The sequence below is a fragment of the Bos mutus genome, chromosome 25 (assembly GCF_027580195.1).
Source record: "Bos mutus isolate GX-2022 chromosome 25, NWIPB_WYAK_1.1, whole genome shotgun sequence".
Classification (NCBI taxonomy): Eukaryota; Metazoa; Chordata; class Mammalia; order Artiodactyla; family Bovidae; genus Bos; species Bos mutus.
Genome location: NC_091641.1, coordinates 20,323,661 through 20,341,123, shown reverse-complemented (window position 1 = coordinate 20,341,123; position 17,463 = coordinate 20,323,661). Strand labels below are relative to the sequence as shown.

Sequence of the window (17,463 nt, the reverse complement as noted above, 5' to 3'; positions counted from 1 at the left end):
ACACACACACACGCTAAGTTGCTTAGTGGTGTCTGACTCTTAGCAACCCCATGGACTGTAACTGGCCAGGCTCCTTTGTCCATGGGGATTCTCCAGGCAAGAATATTGGAGTTGGTTGCCATGCCCTCCTCCAGGGGATCTTCCCAACCCAGGGATCAAACCCAGGTCTCCCACATTGCAGGCAGATTCTTTACCATCTGAGCCACCAGGGAAGCCCATGAATACTGGAGTGGGTAGCCATTCCCTTCTCCAGGGGATCTTCCTAACCTAGGAATCGAACCAGGGTCTCCTGCATTGCAGATAGATTCTTTACCAGCTGAGCTACCAGGAAAGCCCATACTCCATTTATAGTTATTATAAAATATTGGCTATATGCCCTGTCTTATACAATATATCCTTGTAGTTTATCTTATACTTAATCTGTTCATTTTAAACTATATCAAATTATAGAGAAAAAGTAAACGTTCACAATTAAAAAAATCAAAAGTGCAGTAAAGCCAACTCAAATTGGCACTAGATAAGAGATTGGCTCATGGGAAGGACATTGAGAAGGATTAAAAGCTTCAGGGATAAGAGTCTCAGATACTGAAACTGAGGATCCAGTACTTGTAAGATGCTTTCTTATTATTGGCTGTATCAGTCAGCTTTGCTGTGTAACAAACCATCCCAAAATTTAGTGGCTTAAAATGTTTATTATGTTTGGTGATTGTGTGGGCTGCTTGGGGCATTCTTCTGATCTGGGCCTATTCAGCTGATCACTGCTGAGCTCTCTCGTCCATTTGGTCAGCTGTGACTTGGCTGTGTGCAGGATCACCTAGGGTAGCCTCAGGCACATGGCAGCCTCTTGCCTGGGCACTTGGTTCCTCCTCCATGTGGTCTCCTTTCCTCCATCAGTTTAGGCTCATCTGCACACTGGTCTCAGGGTGCCAAGCACAGCAAGAGAGGAAAGCCCCCACAGCATAGGTGTCTTTCAAGCTTTTTTTTATGTCACAGTGGTTGTGGCCAAGATCAGATTTGGGGTGGAAAAACAGACTTCACCTCTGGATAGTAGGGGCTGCAAAGTCTCGTTGCAGAGATGCACGTGGGACGTGGGGACTTGGGGCCATTTTGCAGTCTACCATTCTGCAGCTGGCCCTCGTCTGCTGTGCCAGCTGTCTCCTTGGTCCTTCCAGATCATCTCTGCTTTCTCCTTGAGAGACTGACCTGTAAGGGCTGCATCAGTGGGGGTTCCCTTACTCTCTGACTTCTGGTTGGGCTTAAGATGAGGGATTGATAGGAGACTGGAGGGTGAGCCCAGGGCGTTTGTCATAAGGTCTTCTTGGCTTTACCCTTTGACAGTGTTCCCCTCCTAAGGCAGTCTGCAGCTGTTCCCTCCCAAAGTCTCTCCTTTTCCCTCTGCTTGTGCTGGCTCTCAGTTACTGCACCCTCCCTCTTGCTTTCTCAACAGCATGCCCACACTTTTCTAAACAGTCCTTTTAATGAAATCTGCCTTAAAGTCTCCTAATTTGAATATGCCGTTCGTTTCCTGCTGGGACCCCAGCTGACTTGTCCTTGCTTTATTTGCTCCTATTGGAGACAGGACATGCCTGTAAGTACGTCTGGTAACCTGTTGACCCTAGGGAAAGATGGAAACCTAGTTGACACAGTGGCCTTCCTTCTTCCTGCATTCATAATCAGTCCCAGGAAGGGGTTCTGATTGGTTGGTCCTCAGTTGTTAGGGGAATGAACTCTTACAGTTTAACACGCCTGGACCATACAGCATCCCTCTGACTCAGAGAACAACATATAAGAAGAAGGAATGGGAGACTTGAAGGAGCTGACAAAATAAATAGCTGCCACACTGTATTGTTATAAGCTAGCTTGACCATGGTAACCAGCATACCCAATAAAGCTGGCTTACAAAACTAAACTGTAGTCAACTTAGAGTGTAAATTTAAAGATCCTAAGTAAAACATATCAGATCAGATCAGTCGCTCAGTTATGTCCGACTCTTTGCGACCCCATGAATCGCAGCACGCCAGGCCTCCCCATCCATCACCAACTCCTGGAGTTCACTGAGACTCACGTCCATCCAGTCAGTGATGCCATCCAGCCATCTTATCTTCTGTCGTCCCCTTCTTCTCCTGCCCTCAATCCCTCCCAGCATCAGAGTCTTTTCTAATGAGTCAACTCTTCGCATGAGGTGGCCAAAGTACTGGAGCTTCAGCTTAAGCATCATTCCTTTCAAAGAAATCCCAGGGCTGGTCTCCTTCAGAATGGACTGGTTGGATCTCCTTGCAGTCCAAGGGACTCTCAAGAGTCTTCTCCAACACCACAGTTCAAAAGCATCAATTCTTCGGCGCTCAGCCTTCTTCACAGTCCAACTCTCACATCCATACATGACCACAGGAAAAACCATAGCCTTGACTAGACGAACCTTTGTTGGCAAAGTAATGTCTCTGCTTTTGAATATGCTATCTAGGTTGGTCATAACTTTCCTTCCAAGGAGTAAGCATCTTTTAATTTCATGGCTACAGTCACCATCTGTAGTGATTTTGGAGCCCAGAAAAATAAAGTCTGACACTGTTTCCACTGTTTCCCCATCTATTTCCCATGAAGTGGTGGGACTGGATGCCATGATCTTCGTTTTCTGAATGTTGAGCTTTAAGCCAACTTTTTCACTCTCCACTTTCACTTTCATCAAGAGGCTTTTGAGTTCCTCTTCACTTTCTGCCATAAGGATGGTGTTGTCAGCATATCTGAGGTTATTGATATTTCTCCTGGCAATCTTGATTCCAGCTTGTGTTTCTTCCAGTCCAGCGTTTCTCATGATGTACTCTGCATATAAGTTAAATAAGCAGGGTGACAATATACAGCCTTGACGAACTCCTTTTCCTATTTGGAACCAGTCTGTTGTTCCATGTCCAGTTCTAACTGTTGCTTCCTGACCTGCATACACATTTCTCAAGAGGCAGATCAGATGGTCTGGTATTCCCATCTCTTTCAGATTTTTCCACCGTTTATTGTGATACACACAGTCAAAGGCTTTGGCATAGTCAATAAGGCAGAAATAGATGTTTTTCTGGAATTCTCTTGCTTTTTCCATGATCCAGCGGATGTTGGCAATTTGATCTCTGGTTCCTCTTCCTTTTCTAAAACCAGCTTGAACATCAGGAAGTTCACAGTTCACATATTGCTGAAGATACTATTTAATTCTTGGCATAGACATATTGGTTCAAGTAGACTTTTTTAATATGAAAGAAACAATTTAGAGATAAAAATAATGAAAATTTTTGGTTAATGTAACAAAATATAAGAACAAGATAAAAATTAGCCAAGGAACTGTGCAATCTCAGAAGTAAAAATTTCAGTTTATCAGTTGCCTTGCACGTGCACTCAGTCGTGTCCAACTCTTTGCGACTCCATGGACTGTAGCCTCTGCCCATAGAAGTCTCCAGACAAGAATGCTGGAGTGGGTTGCCATTTCCTTCTCAAGGAATCTTCCCAACCTAGGGATTGAACCTGTGTTTCCTGCATTGTAGACGGATGTTTTACTGCTTGAGCCATCAGGAACTAACCCAGTGTAAGTGGATTGAAATTCTCTACTAAAAGGCAAAGACTAATCAGACTGGAGAAATATACAATTCTAGGGATTGTATGAAAGAAATGTACTAGGTTAAAAATAAAAGAGTCAAAGATATAGCCCCCCCAAAAAACCACACATACATATAGAACATAATCTTAATAATACAAATCAAAAGAAATAGGATTCAAAGTAAAAAACATGAACAGGAGGAAGAGAGGGAAAGTGCACTCTAATATATTACTGGTGATATGAATGTAAATGAATATTGGGTTGGCCAAAAAGTTCATTTGGATTCTTCTGTAAGATATGATGAAAAACCCAAGTACACTTTTTGGCCAGTCCAATGTAGTCTTCCTCAAGAGATAATTATCAACATGTATCAAAAGCCTTAATGACCTTTTTAGCCTAAGACTTTTGCTAAGGAATTATTTAAGGATATATGTATATATTTATAAAAAATTGGAAGCAATCTAAATGGCTGGAAATTAGGGTTTATGTAAGTAAAACATTTCCGTATGACAGGAGGCTGCACAGTGATTAAATGTTACAGTGTCTGGGTGATGGGAATGTTCTTTCTGTGTCTTGTTGAGTTGGCACCTGTATACACGCACACAGTATTCAAAACTCATGAAACTGTGTGCTTAAAAGAGGGAGGGGAACATATATACCTATGGCTGATTCATGTTGAGGTTTGACAGAAAGCAACAAAATTCTGTAAAGCAGTTAATCCTTCAATTAAAAAATAAGTTAATTTAAAAAAGAAAGTCTGTACATCACTGTATATCAATTATACTTCAATAAAAAGTCATCTGATTAAAATGTTATTGATATGGGACTATATAGTCATTATGAATGAAGAAAGCAGACAACAAAGCCCATGTATGGTAGGATATGTCTACAAACATACACCCTTGTGAAAATACAAGGCCACATTTTCTGAGCACATTTTGGTGTCCCCTTGTCAACTCTGCTCAGTATCTTATTCCAGACTGTTGGCAGAACTCTGAAGATCACTTTGGGAATTTCTGTAACTGTCTTCTGTGATCTTGTTTTTGGTGCCACTTCACCTCCAGCATGAACTCAGGCTTCCTGCTTAATTTGATTAGAATCAAACCTGAGTGAAGGCTTGGGTATAACTGTAAGGAACTATAGTTGCTTCTGGATGTGGTCACTCTTAAGATACTCCATCAGCTTAGTCCCCACATGGGCCTCTTCAGTGCTCCTGGTAAGATTCTGGCCCATTGGTAGACTCACCTTTGGCCCCCAAGGAGGGAAGTCCTAGCTCTGCCAGTCTGGGGTCCACTCACTTCCTGCTTCAGCACCAGTGGAGTGGGACATCCCTGTCTTCAGATAAAGGGCCCACCTCCTTTTCCTTGGCATTGTCTGGTCTCCCTGGCTCCAAGAAAGCAACATAACAGTTGGCTGCACTCTTCTCAAAGCCTGGGTTGCTTAGTCTTACATAACTCCAGGCAGGGACACCCCACCATTCTGTTCTGATGATGCTCCAAGACTGTCTGGCTCTTCGAGGAGGTGAAGCAACAGTTAGGGTTGAACGTCCCTCTTGGCATCATGGTACGATTGCATCATTACCTGATAGCAGAGCTCATTTGTATCTCTCAAGGATAAGTAGTACCAGGGGCAATTCAGCCTATAAACAGTGCAGACTCTCTCTCTCTCTCATATATCTACTACCTATCTCAGTCTGGCAGGGCACCAGGACTCTTATTTATTACTTAACACTGTAGTCTATAACTTCTACATTCACGATGAAAGTGTTCAATAATTAGGGTGTATGTTCCAAATGAGAAAAGAACAGCTTACAAGGCAGAGTCTGAGAGTTGACCTGTCTTGCTCAAAGGCTAGGCTTCCACTTAACATTTAAAGAGCTATTGTATAGGTTTTTGATGTAACTTCGGAAGACAGAAGCAGGCCTGAGAACCGTCTGTGCAGGCTGAGGAAGAACAGTCTAAACTGACTCACTGGTTCCTATTTAAGGATATTAACGCCTCATCCCAGTAGAGCAAAGACCGGTTGTCACCAGTTGCAGAGGGGATATCTGTGGTAGGTGTGGGTTTCTTCCACGGCTCTTTTACTAATGTTGTTTGGTTGCATGCAGCAGAAGCCACCTTGAGTTAGCTTAAATATCTACCTGCCAATGCAGGAGACACAAGAGATTCGGGTTTGATCCCTGGGTCGGGAAGGTCCCTGGAATAGGAAATGGCAACCCACTCCAGTACTCAGTTCAGTTCAGTTGCTCAGTCATGTCCAACTCTTTGCGACCCCATGAATTGCAGCACGCCAGGCCTCCCTGTCCATCACCAACTCCCGGAGTTTACCCAAACTCATGTCCATCGAGTTGGTGATGCCATCCAGCCATCTCATCCTCTGTCGTCCCCTTCTCCTCCTGCCCCCAATCCCTCCCAGCATCAGGGCCTTTTCCAATGAGTCAACTCTTCGCATGAGGTGGCCAAAGTATTGGAGTTTCAGCTTCAGCATCAGTCCTTCCAATGAACACCCAGGACTGATCTCCTTTAGGATGGACTGGTTGGATCTCCTTGCAGTCCAAGGGACTCTAAGGAGATCCAACCAGTCCATCCTAAAGGAGATGGTCCTGCCTGGAAAATCCCATGAACAAAGGAGTCTCGCAGGCTATAGGCCAGGGGTTTGCAAAGAGCTGGATACCACTGAACCATGGAGCATACACAAGCATAGTGAGATTTATTGAAAAGGGTATAATGTACTTTAGAGAACTGGAGGAAACCTCCCTAGACAACCAAATCAGTTGTATCTGATTTTGGTATTTGTGTTGCTTTGGCCCTAAATTCAAATTCCAGAAGAAGAAACATTATTCTCTGAAGCTTAAGTTACTTAACCAGCCCTTTTCTTGGGCTTTTAAAGTCTTCCCTCTTTAGGGAACTAAATACAGTGTGGGTGGGTGGCTTTTTGAAGGAGAATTGAGACACTTATACCTCATCACTGAGGCAGAGATGTTTGCAGGTCAAAACCACACATGTCCACTACAATTTCTCAATGCTTCTTTGCAGAATACAGACAGGTTAAATGCTTAAGGATTATTTGGGTAGCCCACTCAGAACAGATCTCAGCTAAAGAGATACAGACAAGGGTCTGGGGATCTGTATTTTGAAGTCCTTTGGGTAATTCTCCTGGGGAGTCAAGTTTGGAAACCAGCAAAAGGTCCTATCTCAGAGTGGTTCTAAAACCAGAATGGTGGGGTTTGAATTCAAGGTTTGCCACTAACTAGCTGAATAAATAATCTTGGGCTAGGTATGTAACTTCTCTGCCTTGGTTTTCTCATCGGTAAGAAGAGGATAAAATAGCATCCTCCTAACAAGGTTCAGGCAAGGGTTAAATGAGTTAATCCATGTTGAGGGTTTCTCACCGTGCCTGGCAAATAGTAAGCGGGAGTTAATATGGCTACCACCAGCGCCCTTGAATCTTAGGATGTGAGTTTAAGATTGGAAAAGACCCTGATGCTGGGAAAGATTGAAGGTGGGAGGAGAAGGGGATCACACAGGATGAGATGGTTGGATGGCATCACCGACTCAATGGACATGAGTTTGAGTAAGCTTCCCTGTCCATCACAGGAAAGCCTGGCATGCTGCAGTCCATGGGGTCGCAAAGAGTCGGAGATAGCTGAGCGACTGAACTGAACTGAACTGAGCCTTATTTTTGGCATGGCAGGCGTCCATCTTGCTTGCCACAAAATGGATACACAAAGGCACCTCCCGTGAGCTGGTTGAGGGGGAAAGTCTAATGAAAATGATGGTAATGTGGTGAAATGCAATTCTTTTGTTGGTGAAATGCATTCTGCCCAATTCTTCTCCCATTTTCCGCTTGCGGCTGATGGCATCTGCAGTGCGGAACCCGCATGTAAAGGTCAGAGTGAATTGCTTCTCCACAGCCCTCTGTCCCCTCACTGTCACAAAGACAGAGCTTCGTGCTGTGGATGAAGAAGCACGACCCCAGTATGCAGTGTCTGGAGAAGGGAAAGAGCTGTTTCTCTGGTGCACGAAGATCAGAGGTGCTGGAACTAAATGAGGCAGGCATGTCTTGTCTTATGAATTATTTTGACTTCTCCTGGTTAAGGGGCGAGACCGGCCTCAGAGACTGATAAAGGCAATTTCCCAGAAGACCTCAGCCTGTGGAGGCTGCAGACGGAGGGGGAAATAGAGCATTCAAAGGTAGATGACCCAGAAAGAGACATCTCTCACGTGAAAGGCGCTGGTCCTGGAGTCAGAAAGGCTCTGCCTCCAGCTCCAGTGGTCTGGACTCCTGGGATGTCTGAGTAGCAATATTTTATTTAAATAGTAGTATCCAAGAGCTAGCATTCATAGATAAGATTCTGTTTTAAGCACTTTCCGTAGAATCTTTCTTTATTCTTCGTTTCACTCTAGGAGGTGAGTCCCATTGTTGTCAGCCCCATTTTACAGATAAGGAAACTGAGGCTCTGAAGAGACTGAGGGACTTGCCCAGGGTCCCATGACCAGCGAGTAGCTGAGCCAGGATTCACACCCAGGCAGTCTGGCCCAGCTCCTGTTCTTACCCCGCACCCCAGGCTGCCTCGTTACTTCAGCCCCATTCACCTGGAAAAGCTAACTGAAACAGACAGCTCTTTTCTCCAGAACTGCCTTCCCACATCTGCGCCCCCAGAAACTGTCTGACCTCATAGCCTGGGTTCCGCTGGGTCCAGCTACACAAGTACACTTGCCCCAAACTGGACCCATCAGACCCCCTCTTCCAAGAATTTAGAATCTGGATTCAGAGGTGCTGCTTTTAGTCTGGGTTGGTCACACGGTTTTTGCAAACTGCTTCTTGTACAGGAAAGGGTCCATCTTGGTGAATTTTCACACAGTGAACATTTCTCTGTAACCAGAACCCCAGAAGCCCTCCTGTGTACCCTTATCATCCCTACATCTCCATCCCCTTCCATCAGGGTAACCACTACCCAGGCCAACAGCCGTTTGGTTGCTTGCTTTCTTTTATTGAGCTATTTAGTTTTATTTTCTTTTATTTCATTTTATTGTGGAGAGAACAAAACATCTGACCTACCCTCTTTGTTGAATTTGTTACAGTATTGCTTCTATTGTTTTTCTGTTCTGTTTTTTTTGGCCCAGAGGCCTGGGGGATGTTAGCTCCCTGACCAGGGATGGAACCTGCACCCCCTGTGTTGGAAGGCGAAGTCTTAACCACTGGACCACCAAGGAAGTCACTCTTAATGCACTTAAAAAAATAATTTTATTTATTTATTTATTTTTGGTTGTGCTGCTTGGGCTTTTCTCTAGCTAGGACGAGTGGGCGCTACTCTCCAGCTGTGATCCTCGGGCTTCTCATTGTGGCGGCTTCTCTTGCTGTGGAGCACAGCCTCTAGAGCACAGGCTCAGTAGCTGTGGTGCATGGGCTCAGTTGCTCCAGGGCATATGGGATCTTCCAGGATCAGGGATTGAACCTGTGTCCTGCATAGGCAGGTGGGTTTTTTTTTTTTTTTAATCACTAAACCACCATGGAAGCCCTCCTCTTAATAAACTCTTAAGTGTACTATCCTGTATTGTTGACTGTAGACAGTGGTGGGCAGATCTCTAGAGCTCACTCATCTTGCTTAACTGAAACATTGATTAGTAATTCTGTTTCCCCCACCCCAGCTTCCAGGACCCATCATTCCACTCTTTCATTCTGTGAATTTGGTGTGATTGGAATTATATAGTCTTTCTGTTATATTTGTCTTTCTGTGTCTGGTTTATTTCACTTGACATAATGTCCTCAAAGTGTATCCATATTGTCCCGTGTTGCAGTGTATCGTTCCTTTTTAAGCATGAGTAAGAGCCCCCTGTATGTATATACTGTGTCTTCTTCATCCATTCATCTGTGTGTATGCATTCAGTTTGCTTCCTCACCATTGCGAATAATGCTGCAGTGAACACAGGAGTTGTAAAGTCTCTCTAAGATCCTGATTTCAGTTATTTTTGGATAAATACCCATAACTGGAATGGCTGGATCATATAGTATTTCTCTTTTTGAGGAGTCTCTAAATGGGCCTAGGACTTGAGTAGACATTTATCTGAAGACATACAGGTGGGTAACTGGTATCTGAAAAGATGTTCAGCATTCATCAGAAAATTCAAATCAAACCCTCAGTGAGACCTCACACCTGACAGGCTGGCTATTATCAAAACAAACTCCAAAGACAAGTGTTGGTGAGGGTGTAGAGAAACCCTTGCTCACTCTTGGTGGAAATGCAGAATAGTGCAGCCACTATAGAAGGAGAGTGCCTGCTTTGAACTCTGTACACATGGAGAGAGCCTCTCTTGTGTCTGGCTGCCTTCCTTGGTGTTTTGTTTGTGGCCACGTGACTTTGAAAAGGTGCATGCATTCATCAGGATGTCTGGCTTCAAAGCCAGCCAGCACTGGGCAGGTTAAGTAAATGAGTCAAGTGTGTGATAACAGGGACATTGCATCTAGAGTGTGTGTACTCTGTCTGAAAGGAATTTTTAATTCCTGTTCTTTAAACAACCAAGATCCAGGTTTTCCAATTTTTAAAAGAGACATCTGAATCCCCTAAATGTGGGTGCTGACAGATAATTCGAGAACGACATATATGGTGCATTTAAAAAACATGTTTGGACTGGATTTAATTCTGTACATTTTGTTGTTCAGTTGCTAAGTTGTGTCCAACTCTTTGTGACCCCATGGACTGTAGTCCCTGCCCACCTCGCCACACCCCCAGGCCCCTGTGTTCCATGGATTTCTCTAGGCAAGAATACTGGAGTGGGTTGCCATTTCCTTTTACATGGGATCTTATAGACCAGGGATCAAACCCATGTCTCCTGCATTGGCAGACAGGTTATTAAGCAGTGAAGTCCTCATTCTGTCTACCACCAGTTTATAACTTCTGAAGCTGGGAACTGTCAGTGGAAAGTCATGTCTCATGTCCCCAGCCTAGTCAATGAAGGGAGAAGGAAAAATATGGTCACCCTGGTTAAGGAAACTGCTGCTGCAGTGTCCCCCTGCTGTACTTGAACTCTCCGTGTCCCGTGGGATCTGCGGCGGGGTTGGGGTGCAATGTATGGGGGGAGTTATCTGGCAGCCACTTGCTTCTCCTACATGCAGTCTTCAGGGAGAATCATTCATCATTCTGTATATTTATTAAGGGCCTGCTGCTGCCAGGGACTGCTCGGCGAGGATTCAATTCAACTTTCTATATTTTCTCAGTTACCCCCCACCCTGCATCAGACCTTGCCATTCTTAATCCTTTTTTAATAGGAAGACCTGGGCCAGGATGCCTTTCCCTCAATTCAAGCCTCACCTTTTCTATATATTGATAAACATTTCAAGAACTTTTGTCTTTTACTTGGCACCTTTCCCTGATTTTCTGGGCTGAAATAGATTCTATTTTTAAACAATTCCTTCTGGTACTTTCAGCAGTAGTTTGCAGGTGAGAGTAGAGTAAAATGTTCAGGTTCAGGTTTCTGGTCTTGCTTGTTGTTTGAAAGTATGGACTCTGGAGCCAGCCTGCCTGGGTTCAAATCTTGGCTCTGCTGCTTACTGGCTGCGTGACTCTGGATAAGCCACTTAACTGCTCTGTGCCCCAGTTTCTTCATTTTCAAGATGAGGACAATAATCTGTCTACTGGGTGGGGATGTTGGGTGAAATAAGTTGGTTCATGCAAAGAGCTTAAAACAGTGCCTTGTGTGTTATGTAAGTGTTTGTTTGACTCAGAATCTTGGACCTGATTGCTTTCAAACTCAGCCCATTGGTTCTGACTCTCCTGTGATTCTGCATCTCAGCCTTCCTGTTGCAACTCTCTGCCTTTGATTCTCTTCACCCCTTGACTGAATCTCCAAAATTCTCCTGACCGTGGGTCAATTCTTGGGGCCTCTTCTGTGTTCCTAGACTTTCCCCACCCTCATATTCTCTCCATCGCTTTGTACCTCCTAAATAATAATCAAACCTGACGTTTACAGGTGTATCTTGGAGATACAGTGGGTTAAGTTCCAGACCACCAGTAATGCAAATATCACATGGATTTTTTGATTTCCTACTGAATGTAGAAGTTATGTTCATACTCTACGGTATTCCTTTTAAGTATGCAGTAGTATTATGTCTAAAAAACAATGAAGTGAAAGTGAAAGTGTTAGTTGCCCAGTCGTGTCTGACTCTTTGCGATCTCATGGACTGTAGTCTGCCAGGCTCCTCTGTCTATGGGATTCTTCAGGCAAGAATACTGCAGTGGGTTGCCATGCCCTTCTCCAGGGGATCGTCCCAACCCAGGGATTGAACCAAGGTCTCCCTCATTGCAGGCAGATCTTTATCATCTGAGCCACCAGGTAGCCCCAAAAAAATAGAAATTAAGAAACAGTGTATATATCTTAATTTTAAAATATGTTATTGCTAAAAAATGCTATCATGGGAGCCTTCAGCGGGCTGTAATCTTTTTTTGTGGGTTGAGGGTCTGAAATATCGTGAGACTTATCAAAATGTGACAGAGACAGAAAGTGAGCAAATGCTGTTGGAAAAATGGCGCCGATGGACTTGCTAGATGCAGGGTTGCCACAAACCTTCAATGTGTAAGAAACTCTTCTGCAGTGTAAGAAAACAAAACGAGGCGCACCCCACAGACAGTTCTGTCCATCCGCACAGACAGGACCTTCGTCCAGGCCCCACCCACTCTCCCTGGACCAGCTGCCTCTTGTCCCGACGCCCGCTTCCTCTCTGTCTCATCAGCCTGTCATTTCCGCATTGCTGCGGAGTCATCTTTCCAAAAACCGGGTGTGATCTTGTCATCGTTCTTGCTGAAAACACGTCAGTGGCTTCCCACGGTTTTAGAGGCGCCGTTGATTCTCTGACGGTCCATAAGCAGGATCTTTATAGGTCCTTCTTTGTCACACTGGCCCGTATACACACCTGCTTATTCTGTTGCCTTGGGATCCTAAGGAGCGTGTGCCCCTGCTGTTCCCACTGTTCTCACAAGGGTCCCCTCTGGGACATGAAGGATATGGTTGCCCTGCTCCCAGGCCCTGCATGCTGTGGCCCCATCCATCCCTGTAGCCTCTTCCTGACTCCTCTCTCCTCACCCCGAGACTGAGCTTCCTTCTTTCAGTCTCCCATCCTTCCCAACAGCTCTTCCCCCACAAGGCACGTGCCTTGCTCTTCTTCCCCTTGAACTCAGGGAGTCTCAGTTCTGGTTGCATGTTTGAATCATCTGCAGAGCTTTAAAACTGAATGCTGGTGCCTGGGCCCATTGCAGACGAATGAAGTCAGACTTTATTGACTCAAAGCCTCTCAGTTGATTTTAATGTGCTTTGAGGCTTAAGAACCCTGATTGACTTGGACTCATCCTCTAGGCCACAGCTCAGCTCCTTAGGGAAGCCCTCCCTGGCCTCCCTGACCAGGTCACTTCTGCCTGTTTTGCACTCCTAAAGCCCCACATACCTCTCCTTACTGTCACACATCATAGGGTCGCTTGTTTATATGATGACCAAGAGCCTAGCTGCGTGACCTTGAACAAGTTACTTAACTTCTCTGTGCCTCAGTTTTTTCCCCTGTACAATGAGAATAATAAACCTGTTGTACAAGGTCAGTGAGGGTCAAATAAATAAATTATATATAAAGCTCTTAGAGGGCTTCCCAGGTGGCTCTAGTGGTAAAGAAACCACCTGCCAATGCAGGAGACATAAAAGATGTGGGGTTGATCCCTAAGTCGGGAAGATGCCCTGGAGGAGGGCATGACAGCCCACTCCAGTATTCTTGCCTGGAGTGTCCCATGGACAGAGAAGCCTGGTGGGCTACAGTCATGGGGTTGCACAGAGTTGGACACGACTGAAGTAACCTAGCCCACACGCACAGAGCTCTTGGAACAGTGTTTGGCATATGTTAGCTCTTACTGTAATGGTGATCATGGTGATGATGATGGTTATCCCTCACTGGAATCTAGAGAGCCCTTGAGGTGGGGTCAGCATCTGCTGTTGGACAGCTCCCCCTGGGACAGCACATAGCACATGAGAGCTCTTTAGTAACTGCTGACAGGTGTCCCAGTGATGCTCTTGGTGACAGGGTAATCAGTTGGTGTGCACAGGACTTGTCTTCTTCAGTTAGGTTCCTTGTCTGTATGGATCTATTGGTTTAGGATCCATGCTTCTAGTGCCCAGAGTTAGAGTCGTTAGGATCAGAACCTACACAGGCTTGTGCTGTCCAGAGTCCCAGGTGCTGATTGATGGTGGCCTGGCAGACGTTTGCTTCAGCCACGTCCTGCATGTCCTTCTACGTAAGAGCTCTTTCTGCTCTTCTGAAAGGCAGGCGTGGGGGTGCCCAGGGCTTCTGTGGCAGAGGAAGCTGTCAGGAAGCCGGCATGGTGCTGTGAGTCTAGGAATCAAGCTGACAGCATCTTTTAAGTTAAGTAACCTCAGTAACCTCGTGTCCTGGTCCTGCGTTTGGGTGACCTGCACACAGCAGGGAGCGGGATGCCCCTCCCTTTGTTGGCTGATGGTGCTGTGGGGGGAAGGGGAAGCCAGGGGAGAGGCTGGGTGTGCATGTTTTGTGGTTGATGGAGGATTTATTTATAAAACAAGGGTGTGATCTGTGGCAGTGTGTCTGGTCCCTGAAAGGCTACTGTATACTCTGAGCAGTGAATTCACAGGAAGAGGCAGGGCAGAGCTGTGTGAACAGCCTGGAAGGCAGAGTGTAAGAACTCGAAGGGCCGTTGGGGAATACCCAGCTCAACTTCCTTGTTTTTTCAAGGAGGAACTGAGACCAGAGCATGGAAGTGACTTGGCCAAGATCACAGGTGAAGTCTTTATTTTAAGTTGACATCGATTAAGTGCACACTGTCTGCCGGTCACTGTGCTGATAAGCACAGTATAATCATGATTTCATGAATGTTCACAAATCTAAAAGCCAAAACATTTGTTTATTTATTATATTCTACCCACATAGAGTGTTTACTAATTGCCAAGCACCGTGCTAAGCTTTTTACAAAAATTAACTCAATAGCATCTCATGATCCTATGAACATTTAATGCTATTATTATTGTTTCTACTTTAAAAATGAGGTGGGACTTCCCTGATGGTCCAATGGCTAGGACTCTGCACTCCCAGTGCAGGGGGCCCAGGTTCAATCCCTGGTCAGGGAACTAGATCCCACATGCCCCGACTAAGAGTTCTCATGCCACAAAGATCCTGCATGTGCAACGAAGATCGAAGACCCCACGTGCCACAATTAAGACCCAGCACAGCCAAATAAATAAATACCTTTTAGAAAATGAGGAGGTGGAAGCACAGCAACGTTAGGTAATCTGCACCAAGTCACACGAGAAGTCATTAAGTCTGGGATTCAGCCCAGGAAGCCCAGCCTCACAGTGTGTGTCATCCTGCTGTAGCGTCTCCCCATTTGACAGGTGAGAAAACTGAGGCTCATATAGCTTGAGGAACTTGCTCAAGGCCACATGACTGGGAAGTAACAGAGCTGGGACAGAATTCGGACCATCTACCTTGAGAATCTGGCTCACGAGATCTCTACTAAGTCCTCTCTTATGGGGGCCGGGGTCTCACGGCTGAGGGATTTGAATTGAAGACAGGGGATGGGGGCTGAGGCAGAGCTTGGAGCCAGGCAGGGGGCAGAGGAGTGTATCAGCCTGGCCTGCCTGTGTTGAAGCAGGGTGTCTGCATCTGAATAGCAGGGTGTCTGCAGAGCCCTGTCAAGTGCCCCAAGTCCAGGTTCCACCCTCTGTCCTTCAGATGTTAGCTCGGACTTCACCTCCTCGGGGAAGCCTCCCAGATCTGGTGACGGAATCCCTCACCGTTAACTCTTTAAGCACCCCGAGCTTCTCCTGCACGGCACTCAGAAGTGTGCATTTGTTTGTACCTTTTTACTGTCACCTCCCAGCTAGGCTGGCAGCCCGTCAGGGTCCTGCAGACCCTGTGTTTGATTTTGTTCATCCAGCTTCTGAAACATACCAGGCACTCAACAAACACTTGGTGAGTAAGTGGATCATTGCCAGGTGGCACTTGTAGTAAAGAACCTGCCTACCAATACAGGAGACATAAGAGATGTGAGTTCAACTCCTAGGTCAGGAAAATCCCCTGGAGAAGGAAATGGTAACCCACTCCAGTATTCTTGCCTGGGACATCCCATGGACAGAGGAGCCCGGTGAGCTACAGTCCACGGGATCTCAAAGAGTTGGACACGACTGAGCGTGCACACTCACATGTGGGCTTCCCTGGTGGTCTAATGGCTGAGGCTCTGTGCTCATAATGGAGAAGGCCCAGCTTGGATCCCTGGTCAGGGAACTGGATCCCACATGCCTCAACCAAGAGTTTGCATGCCGCAACTAAAGATTCCACGTGCTGCAGGCTAAGACCCAACACAGCCAAATAAATAACATAAAAATAAATATTAAAACACACACGCACACACACAGACACACTTGCGGTGTTAGATGTTGAAAGAAAGATCAACAAAATTTAAAAGGCAAGTGAAAAACTGGGAAAATGTTTACTGTGTATATCATGTGTGAGTGGGTAATGTTCTTTACGTTGTGTAGGAAGCTTGTTACTAATCATTTAGAAAGAAGCAAACTTGAATTTAAACATGGGCAAAGGCTGTGGACAGAAAATGAATGATAACAGTGAACATTTAAAAATATTTACTTCCACCAGTGACCGTTAAGCAGTTTTCAGGCAGTAATGCATTGAGCTCTCCCATCAACTTAGGCAGTAATTATTATTATTATCCAGTTTTTAGATGTAGAAACTAAGACTTGAAAGGGTTAAATAATTTGCCCTGTAGTCTGGAAGCTAATAACTGCAAGAGCTGTGTCTTAAATTTGAATGTGGCTATTAATTAACCCCTGATGTTGACACTGGCTCCAGTACAGATTGTAACCCAGGAAATCATATTTAAAATCCTACTGAAGTTGACACAGTGGAAGCTTGTCTTTAAATGGAACAATTACTTATTTGCCCAAGGGGTGGGAGTCGTAGCAGCCGTGGGTATCACAGCCTCCCGCAGGCACCAGAGCATCTACACAGCTCATCAGCACGATTCACTCTGCTCTCCCGGAACACAATGAAAGATCTTCTCCAAATTACAGTGTCCCCCTTCCAACTGTGTAATTACAGCTTCTAACATTCTACGCATTTCATGTGCACAGAATCTCAGTCCACATCGTCCTAATTAAGGTTCCCCTGCCTCTTTGTCTCTCGGGAATTCTCAGCATTTTGTCTGCAGTTTGGGACATGGCGATGCTGTTGGGTTACCCGGCAGGCTGGTACGTGCGGTGGGAGTTTCGTGATGCCCAGATAAACATGAAAATATTCTACTGTCATCAAAACTCTGCTGCTGCTGCTGCTGCTAAGTTGCTTCAGTCATGTCCGACTCTGTGCGACCCCATAGATGGCAGCCCACCAGGCTCCCCTGTCCCTGGGATTCTCCAGGCAAGAACACTGGAGTGGGGTGCCATTTCCTTCTCTGATGCGTGAAAGTGAAAAGTGAAAGTGAAGTCGCTCAGTCGTGTCCGACTCCTAGGGACCCCATGGACTGCAGCTGACCAGGCTCCTCCATCCATGGGATTTTCCAGGCAAGAGTACTGGAGTGGAGTGCCATCAAAACTCTACAGAGCTATATAAGGAAAAGTTGTATTCCTTTCCACTTTGTTCCCTCCTGCCTTCCTAAAGAAACACTTTTTTATTAACTTCTCTTGCAGCCTCTCCTTCTCGCATTTGCTTTTGCAGACCTGAGTAATTTAAAATACACTTTCTTATCCTACCTCACTTTCTCAACCCAAAGGTTGCCTGCAGCATAGTTCTGCACCTTGGGTTCTGCTTTTATTTTTCTTTTTGACTTCTCTTAAAAATATACTCTTAAGATTTTCTCCACGTTAGTGCAG

At 45.5% G+C, this 17,463-nt stretch overlaps 1 protein-coding gene and 1 non-coding gene across 3 annotated transcripts in view; both read left to right on the top strand.

The window, feature by feature from the left end:
- Nucleotides 1-17,463, top strand: part of PRKCB (protein kinase C beta) — a 374,767-nt gene that overhangs the window by 170,520 nt on the left and 186,784 nt on the right. The window lies entirely within an intron of this gene.
- TRNAG-CCC (transfer RNA glycine (anticodon CCC)) lies at nt 14,637-14,709 on the top strand. Its single transcript has one exon. It is a non-coding gene; the product is annotated as a tRNA-Gly (tRNA).